This window comes from Zingiber officinale, chromosome 9B (genome assembly GCF_018446385.1).
Source record: "Zingiber officinale cultivar Zhangliang chromosome 9B, Zo_v1.1, whole genome shotgun sequence".
In the NCBI taxonomy this organism is placed as follows: Eukaryota; Viridiplantae; Streptophyta; class Magnoliopsida; order Zingiberales; family Zingiberaceae; genus Zingiber; species Zingiber officinale.
The window spans coordinates 12,246,724-12,256,542 of NC_056003.1; the positions used below are offsets into that span (position 1 = coordinate 12,246,724).

General features: G+C 36.1%; 1 pseudogene; it reads right to left on the reverse strand.

Moving 5' to 3' along the window:
- Positions 1-28: 28 nt before the first annotated feature.
- Positions 29-6,718, reverse strand: LOC122025221 (annotated as a pseudogene).
- Positions 6,719-9,819: the final 3,101 nt, after the last annotated feature.

The window sequence follows — 9,819 nt, forward strand, 5'->3', positions numbered from 1 at the left end:
GTCGTTGACTGTGCCTTACGCCAAAGTCTTTTTCAGACTTCAGAGGATAGAACCAGCAAATTTAACAGTGCAAGATTTTTCAAGTTACAGTTTCGGATCCTACACATGATCGATTGATTTCCTAAATTTATAAATCTCAATTTATATACCTTTCTCCTAACAGTTTCCCACGCTATTCAACCAGAGCCAAGTAGCCATTACATATTTTGTAATGGTTGCCGCAATAGATCAGCTCAGACTAATTGCCATGGTCATTTGCTGGTGTGCTCAGCCGGTGATCAATCACTAGTCAGAATATCATGTCTGGGTTTGGCGCCGCGGAATTCCGATCTCGCATGAGTTAACTCGGGCAGCAAATCTAAGTGAACAAAGGGATTCGCCGACTGAAGTAGCTTCTGGTGATATGTTGACGAACATCAATGTCTTTGAATCTCCGCCAAGACAAGGCTACCATTAAGAAAAAAAAGTTAATAATTAGATTGGAATTCCTGCTTAGATCATCAAATGAAGAAACATTTCATGAATTGCATTAGTCGTCTACCTGTAGAAGATATGTTAACTTTGAGTTCCGGAAAGGCACATGATCTTCTTTCTTTGCGATTGAAAATATCACATCGCTTAAGGCTGACAAGCTTTTGTTGATTGCCTACGTTTCAAGTGACAAAAGGTTTGTCAGTAAACAAACTACTTAAACTGAAGCTAGAATAATCAGCAGGAATGAAGAAAATGCAAATATTCGACCTGAGTTTCCTTTAGACGATCCCCAGTAGAACCACTTTTGGCAAGACGTTCACTTCCAGCAAGATCAATTAAGTTTAATATACCTTCAATCTGCTGTTCTGTTCTCTGGAGTAAATATTATGTGAACAATATGTGCAAGTTTAGTAGCATACAGGACGATTTTATTAGCATACTCAATGAGTTTCTCACCTCATTCACACCAACAATTTTTAAAGTGAAGACAAAATGGCTCCTTGAAGATTGCTCATTCATTTGGGTCTTACCCACAGACCTGATACAAAATGAAAGAGAGGCTTCAAAGTTAAGCTTAAAATGCACAGAGATACACTTATAAAAGGAAAATAGCATGGTGTTGAGGTGAGATCCTAAACGTAGGTTAGTAAGCAACTTTAAATATCATGATCGTATTTAATGAAAAATAATATGACAATATCACTTATTTAAATTTATTTTACATATGTCAATACTCAATAATTTTTCAAATTTATGAAATAAAAATATAGATGTTGCATTTAAAATATCTAATTCTACCAAATAGGAAATGCAGTCATTCTAAGTTGCATCTGCAGCTTGCAAATCCTAATTTCAAATGGATTTGAACTTGCAAGAAATTTTGCAGGCAACCAAATGCTTGCACTAATTGCTGGTAACCAAACAACTCCCAAGTTAATTCGCACAATAAATAACAGGATCTTTAGCTTCACTAACATATTTCATGTTTCAATACTTCATTTGTGAAGCAAACTCATACTCAAATAGACTAGGTATGCAGGGGGGTTTAATCTTAGGTTACAGATTGGTCTCCTATCAATTATCCAGTTAACCTAGATTAAGAATTTGTGAAGCACAATTTCAAACTAGATAAAATGTTGTATTTGCTGAAAGTTAAAATCTACTGATCAGATGAACACACGAGCAGTTTCGCGATAGTTAACAGACAACAATTTTACCACATTAGTGTAACAAATATAAGTTTTTAGACAACCTCCTCAGCACATTTTACCTGTTCATTGAAGCCTGTTGAAGGAGAAATGAGACATGCTCGCTGCTACAAACATCAACAATAGTAAGATCAGACACAACCGCATTTCCATTACTGTCATGCTTGATTGAATACTGCTTGGTCAGGCCACCACTTGTATCTACACTAGTAGGTCGGCCAGGTGATAGCAAATCACGAACTGTTTCATTATAGATTTCCAACATGGAAGCCTGAAAAAAAAATATGAATAAATCAGAATCACCTACAGCAAACATGTCACTCAAAATGAAAGGATAGGCAAAGGGCAAAAACAATGTAAGATAACTTACCTGCATTTTGTATTTCCAACCTTGAGATTGTAGAGATTGACTAATCTGAAAAATTTGCTCCAGGGATCTTGGAATAAGTCCTTTCTGTTCAGGGCATTCAGTATTGCCCATCATGGTATAAGTTTTGCCAGAACCAGTTTGCCCATAAGCAAATATGCAAACCTACAGGATAACAATTTTTTCTTAGAGCAAAGAAAAACATATAGTTCAAATGCAACTACAAGAGGGTCAAACAAATCCACAACAATGTTGAGCAAAATGGAGTACGTGGATAAGAAATAACATCAAATAAAAGAAGTAAATCCAGCAAAATCAATTTGTCTCAATTCACCCACAAAAACAAATTATGAATACAATTTAAAAACTATACAAAAGTATTTACAAGAGTACAATTAAATAATCTGAAAAGAAATTTATATGTCAATTCAATACCTTGTAGCCATCAAGTGCACTCTGAATTAGCTGAGATATTTCTTCAAAAACTTCTCCTTGAGAAGCTCCCTGATTGAATACTTTGTCAAAAGTGAAGGAGTACATTTGGGCTGTTTATATTGCATTCATGAATGCTCAGTACTCTTGTATTACAAATGGCTAAGTAGATATGATCAAGCAGAGTGCTCAATAACCAGTAACAAAAGCACAATTTAGGCATACCATTATTTGTCATGTCAATCCCACTTCCAAGAGATTCAATGGATGTTGGATAAGAAACAACAGATCCGTCTGTACTGCCCAATTCAGTATCATGTAAAAGAGGACGAACTCTACAGAATACGCGAATATTTCCTTTAAGTTCCTGTAGATAAGAGATTCAGCACAACCATAATTTTAAAATACATGTTAAATAAACTTCCATACCAATATGGTGTTATGCAACTTTTTTCGTATCTTTTCTGCTTCCACTATTTGTAGCTCTGCATTTGCAAGACGATCTTGCAAATCAATAACAGTTTTCTTCTGCTCTTCATATTCTGCTATCACCTCAATAGTTGTCAAGTCAGCTCTCTAAGAAAACAAAAATGTCACAAACGGAATATTTTACACAACACTAATTATACACAATTTGATTCCTTTAACACAATAATGAATGGTAAAATTGCATTACTTACCTTCAATTTGTCATTGGAAGAAGTAAGTTGTTGTCGCAAGAGTTTAATTTCTCCACTTTGAGAAGAGCATGCCTCCTATGAATGATAAAAACAAATATATCATCACACTTGAGAATAGCAAAACAAGGATGTTGATGTTTAGGAGTACAAACCTCAAGAAAAGCAGCCCTTGCCGTTATTGTTTCTAATGATTTTGAAGATTTTCCACTAATTTCTTTGCATTCAGCAACTTCCATGGTCAAACTTTGCACTTGTGCCAATAAATGATCGCGGTCATCTCGCACTTGCTGAAACTCTGTTCTAATAAAACTGATCTCCTTTTTTAACTCATCTTTTTGCTTGACAGCATCTTGCTGAGAAGACTGAAAGTAACCAAAACTTTAGGATCAATTAACTGAACCAATAGCTAATTATGACAACATCAATATCAAAAGCAATTAGAAAAGGTCAGCCTACGACAAGTAAACAGTGTGCAACTGATCATAAATTAACTATAATGAATAAGGATGTGACACAGGAACATGTTAGAATATCCATAAGAGTGTCAAAACAAGATTCTTATCTAGAATTGTCTGGGTGAATTTTCAAATCATGAATCATATTGAATCTTGAATTATAAGATTGAGATAAAATTACAAAATGTGTTAAAAAAGAATCTACATTATTCAGAATATTTTGATATCCTATGTTATGTAAAATAATATAACACTCTTAATAGTATAACATTATGAATCAACTATGTTGACACTAATCCATGACAAAAATATATAATATAATTACAATAAAGTACAAGTTATGGTCACTTTGTCCCATTAAAAATTAAATGAAATGTTTAATAGGAAATTTTGCCCTTAAATGCTTGATATTGAATTTTTTTTACAAACCATTGCTATCAACTTACAGTCTCAAACTCTCAATAACATCAAGAAAATTGAAAAGACAAAAAGGCAGACCATGACCATGCTGCATGAAAACAAAAAAGAAAGATAATTAACACACCACTGGTTTCACTGCCATTATTATTCCATATGCCGATGAAATTGGTTATTCTCAGTCATTATTAGGTGTCAAGTCGACATCACTTACCATTCAACTCTATCGCAATGTGACATGGTTTTCTTCTTATATGTTACCAATGACTTTGAGATTCCATTCTTTTTGAGATTTATATTTCTATAGTATAACACAAAGGATTGGTTGTTGTTGTATCACACAAAGTTCATCATTTCTTCTATAATGGCTTCAATTTAATTTCTAATTTCAGGTCTAATATACAGCCTTATGTATTTGATTTACTTTTGATTAATTGGATTTAGCATTTAATGGGTTGGTTTTTTATTTTTAACATCATATAAAATAAGATTCATATCAAATCTTATTGAATCAAACTTAATTGTCATGATTCTATTAACATCATGTTCATACGTAAGGACAATATTGTTTTACAAGATGACCATTACAAAATATAACAAACCATGAATCTTATGATTATGAACAGTATGATGTCCATTATTATATCAGCTCAAGGCACTCATGCAAATTTCCATGTAATTTGATTTTCAAAAGACCTTAAATAGAGGAAGTACACTACAAATTCCACAAAAGGATCCTAAGAATTTTGAATGAAATATATAATAAAATAATACCACTGGCATCCATCCCACTTGTTTGATGTTACAAACAACCTGACTTCTAAATTTTCAGCAGACTAAAAGATCTGCTAAAGTCAAGTCATAATGTCCAAAAGGAATACAAGAGACTCATTAGAACAATTGATTGAGAATGAGAATACCCCTAAAACAGAGATATTAGATTCTGTGGAGAAAAATAAAGAGCGCAAACTCAATGAATTGCATATTTTAAAAGAAATAGAAAAAATCTATGCCATTCAGCAGTAAAACAAATAGAAGACATGTAAACAACCTGATCTCCACACTTGGAAAAAGAATAGCCACACATTATTGGAAGAAGAGCGAAACAAATTTTTAGGGCACCAACCATGAATTTCAATGGTAAAAGATTTTTTTAAGAAAATAAACTAACCCGAGAAGAATCAAGTTGGTTTTTGAGTGAACTTGCATGCTCCCTTGTACTACTTAGGCTTTCCATTATGGCACTCTTCTCTTTCTGTAATCTTGAGATTGTTTCACCATTTTTATTTGCCTCATTTTGAAGATTACTGTTGTACTGTTGCAAACTGGCATTGTATTCTTGCAATCTCCTATTAGTTTCTTGAAGCATTTTTAACTGAAAAATCAGGTTAAGAAAATCTGTGAAATATGAATCACCATATGAATGTTTAATCACACTGAACAGAAACATACCTGGTCACTGACACATTTCTTCTCTTGGGTAATCTTTTCTAAATCTTTGGATATAGTTTCTCGAGATGTCTCAATTTCAACCCTTGTTTTCCTTTCATTTTCATAAAATTTAACAGCAGTCTGCAGAAATGTAAATTTTAAACAGTCAAGTTTGGTCAGCTAATTAACATGAGAATCATCATCAGTTTTACCAATCTATCAGTTTCTTCCTTTCTGAAGCCATCCTGCAAATTAGAATGCATGATTTGAAGCTCCTTGAAAGCCGATTCTATTTGATCAATTGTAGCCCTCATGTCAGTTTCTACAAGCACACGCAAATAAAACAAAAAAAAGATGAGATGATCATCAACTCTTAATAAAGCATCACAAGATTCTATTTTGAAACAATCTTCAGAATTTCAAAATTGAAATTCATTTCGGCGAATAAAAGTTCATGCATGCATTCTGGTTTACCTATCACTCTGTGCCTTTTCTCTTCAGAATCCAACTCATTTCGAAGTTTTTCTTGCTCTGCCAAGTAGTCATCTTCAAGCTCCATGTACCATCTGATGCAAATTCGAAGCTTTTTAATGTACTCCGTCATCTGTTCACTCTTTCCCTGTAAATTTGACACGGAAAACAATTCAACACAACAAAAGAAACGAATTTGGTCGATAAGAAAATAACTTCCACGAGCATAACCTTGAAATCGTTCTTGTTCTTTCCTTTCATCTTCTCGCGCAGCAACGTCTCCACATCCTCCCTTGACCCAAACTCGATCCCCGCAGTGCTCCCAGCATCCGAGCACGAGTTATTCTGATCTCCAGTTGTTGAGCCGGCATTGACGGAGGAAAGCACCTGCCGCGGCACGCGGGGGCTGTGATTAGGACCAGCCATCTTTCCTAGGGCCGCGACCCTCCGCTTGTCAATGGGCGTCGCCTCGTCCAGATTCTCCTTCTTCTGCAACAACCAGAAATAAGCCGAAGTTAGATCCTTCGAAACCCCACCAAAGAACGCAAGCCCGCCGGAGCTCACGCTTGAAGGGCTTCGAGTTGCGGCCGGGTGGGCGGGCACGGGGGGCCTCATCTGGGACCGCGAGGACATGGTCTCGATCCCGACCGCAAAGGCAGAAGAGGAGTGTGGAGACGAAGGGAAATCGAGGATAAAAATGCCTCTCTTTTTTTTTCGTATATCGATCTTGTTGCTTGTTAGGGTTCTTGAAGGAGCTCTTTCTCGTCGGCGTCGACGTCACGTGAGAGCGAGGGATTTGAATTATTTTGAATTCGTTACCAGTGGAATGAGCAGGAAACGGTATCGGATCTAATTCGTTAAAACAGCATTCGATCCGTTAGCCCTTTCTATTAAATGAATTTGAGATGGATTTAACTAACATTATTGTAAATTAATTATTATTATTTACAATTTTTTAAAAAAAAAACTCAAATGCATCATCAATGATCATCTTTTATGCATTATCATTATCATTATCATTAATAAAAAAAATGCATAAAAAAAGCTTATCGAAGGGACAAAGTTGCCATGAGATCATACTTGATGAAATTGTCGTTACAAACTGACTCGCTACCCATTCCGCCATTCGAATCTATGAGCCATTGAAATGTTGCTTTTTCTCCATTGCACCAACAAAAAACACAAAAAGTGAAGAGATGAGAACTACTTGCTACTTGCCATTTCATGCAAGAACATGAAAATCAGTTCATCTTTCATCATCCAATCAGCGGTTGCAGAGATGGACAAATCCACCAATTTTATTTATTCATGCTGGAAAGGGAGAGCTGACCTAACTTAGACCTAACGAAGTAAGACGTAAGATGCTTAGACTAGTTAATTGGCCTTCGAGAGAAGGAACAATTGTTGCAGTTTGCATGAGATTTTGGAAAGCAGTGTGATGATTTATCAACTTAATTAATCAAGTTATGATATTGATGTGTCGGCAAACTTTATGGCAACTCTACTGTTAGATGTGAGCCAAACTTCCATTTAACGAAATAATCATGGAACTAAATTAATTCAATTTATTCAAAAATTTAATTTAATTTTTATTAAAAATATCAACTATCTCAGTTAAATCAATGTGATTTTAATTTTAAAATTTAAAAATCAGTTAAATTAATTTTTTTATTAAATAAATAATAAAAATTCAATATTTTTATTTAATTGAATAATTTTTTTATTAATATATATATTGAAATAGATTAATTAATTACCCAGAATTGATGATTTTTTGTTCTTTCTATCTATCACCTTTCTTAATATTCTTAACTATTGATTTGATGGAGCAAAATATATTTTTCAACTTTAGCAACTCTACAAAAAGCCACATTCTATTATTATTTTCGCGAAAAGGATATTTCAATTTTTTAAAAAAAATTAAATACCATATCACTTTATTTGTATTTTAAAAATATTTTTATTATATTATTATTCTAATAACTTTATTTAAAACTACTTCAAACATATAATAATTATGTTCAAAAATTAATACAACATAAGATAATTTGATTAAAATTATAATAAAATTATTATATGATCATGTTCGAAAGTCGATGAGATATAAAACTAGGAATGTAGCACTCTCGTCGATCTTCTATGAACTTCGCTCGGACCTACAACACAGATTACGGCAGTGCCGAGGCAGAGAAGGGATCCCGACGTTGACCCTCTGACGTTCAAGCCCACCAGCGATAAAGTAGAAGGCGGAGCAAAATGAATAGTAGCGAGAATAGTATCTATTGCGTATTGTGTACCTCTGCCGATACTTGGACCCAATGGCGTAGTTAGGATTTTCACTCAAGAGGGGCAAAGCGACGAAGTCGGCGAACGGTGACAGTGATGCTGGTAGCAAACAACGGTGTCGGCTAAGCGAAAGAAATCAATTAAATAAATTTCACCTCAATTAAAAGGTGTTTTTTTATGGAGCATCGGCGAAGCGACGCGTTAGCCAAGTGAAGACAACGACCATGTAACAAATGACAGTGACGATGGTAGCAATCGGTGTCCGGCGATAGCGACTTGGGTTATAACGGCAGCGACATGTCGCGAAAGATTTTATGGGTAAAATTAGAGTTAGAAAAAAGAATATGAAAGAAATAATAGGAAGAAAAAAAAATGAAAAGAGGAAAATAAAAGTTCGGGATTAGAGGAGGAAGAAGAAAAATGGATAAAGAAAAAATTTGACTTGGGAAAAGAGGAAAATGGTTTAGGTTGAAAGGGTTTTAATTGGAATTCTTTTGCTTAAAAGACGATAAAGTTTCAAAATTTATGGCTATACATTTTTTTTAAATTTTTTCCCCACCGTATTAATATTTTCTTTGAATTCTAGGGGGTGCGACCGCACCCCCTGAGCCTTATATAGCTACGCCCCTGCTTGGACCCCTATATAGCGCGCGTGCACGTTCCCCAAGGCGAGCACACTTCTCAAAGTTTTCCCTTAAAAGACTTGTTAGTAAAGTGTCCATAACACAGTACCTTAATAAGCTGAACATATCTCTGAAGTGACAGTGGAAACTTCTGTCGTACGATCTTCTAATTGTCTATGCTCGATGTTGACGACACTAATTCCCAAAGGGATGCCGATGGATATCAGAGGGAGTATGCTGCTAGGTCGAGCGGGTTGGCTGCTTAGCCGGAACTTCTTTGTTCCTGTGTCTCGTCCGCTCAGCCGAAACTCCATTGCGTTTATGCTCGTCCTCTCGGTCGGAATTCCACTGTGATTGTGTCACGTTCACTCGGCTAAAGTTCCAATCTGCTTGTCGAGTCTTGCTGCCTGACCGAGCGGTGTAGACGCTCGGCCCGGCCTCAACACAGTGTTTCTTCCTCCGTCCAGCGTTCAATACTCCATTAAGCGTCAGTCATTTGACACCTCCTCGTGTCAACGGCGAGGTCGGATCGAACTCTTCCCTCAGGTCAGGGCATGACCGCCCGACCGACCGATGATGTATTAACGTTGACTCGATCGCTCGAACGACCGATGTTATCTCAGCATTGACCGCCTTGACTTTGACCTCCACCGTGACAACTATCCTTCACGGGGTGGGGCCCCTCCTTATCACTACATCACATGCCCCCCCTTAAGTCTAGTCGAAGGAGACTGCAAGTCCGACTAACTAGACAAAAATTGTTTGTGAAGCTTGCCACCCGATCGCCTTCGACATTCCTTGGTTTCTGATCGGGATAATGTGGTGCAACGATCGGCTATGTGACTGCTCTCTGCCGGTCGGCCTATTGAAGCTTGTCGTTTGGCCGTAGGTCTGCTACCTTAAGCCAATCGGCGCCACGAACATTTATACTTGTGAAATCTTTTCTTGGGCTGTCTTGGGCAAGCACGATACGAG